A 796-nucleotide genomic window follows, 5' to 3' on the forward strand; every position below is an offset into this window, starting at 1 on the left:
GAACCCCCAGTTGCTCCCCGGGCGCTGGGCAAATGTGGGCAGCCACACCATCATTTTCAAAAGTCTACATTTTGTTTCATTTACACTTAAACACAACCCTGGAGTTTTCAAACTAAAAATGGGGTCTACAGTGGCTGTTTACAGATGGGCACACAGCTGCAACAGAAGAGATGCAGAAAAACTGCTGCTGCAAGTGTTGTTAATTGATATTGTTGATGTTAATACAAAAGACTGATATTATGTTGTTAATGTCCCAAGCGTTTTTTTTTTTTTTTTTTAACTTATCCAGCATCTTACCAAGCAAGCTGCCATTAAGATCAACCGTCTTTACACAATAACACCAACCAGCGTTAACCAGCTCGAGAAATCATTTACTTCATAATAAATTCTGTATGCATGAATGATGAGGGTTGTGTTTGAATGATGAAATAGCATGTGAAACACCTAATGCCTTAGTCCTCAGGAAAAGTGATACACATGATAAAACAATAACAAATAGTCATGTTTTATAGTCTTCATGCATTTGTTTTCTATCTTTGATGAAATGTGAAAAAAATCAGATTGAAACTTTGTGAACAAAACATTTGTGATATTATGAAGTTGTGCTAATTAATTATGTAATGAATGTTTTTTTTTATGTGTATAATCCTCTGACGGAGCCTTTGCTTCTGTTGAATAATTTAATATATATATTATAATAAAAAAAAAATTGTTTGTGTTTTTCTCTAAAAAAAATCACAAAAAAACATATTATTTACTCATAACAATAAAAAACTGCAATAAAAAATCAATTCTG

This window comes from Cyprinus carpio, chromosome B22 (assembly GCF_018340385.1).
Source record: "Cyprinus carpio isolate SPL01 chromosome B22, ASM1834038v1, whole genome shotgun sequence".
NCBI classification, from domain to species: Eukaryota; Metazoa; Chordata; class Actinopteri; order Cypriniformes; family Cyprinidae; genus Cyprinus; species Cyprinus carpio.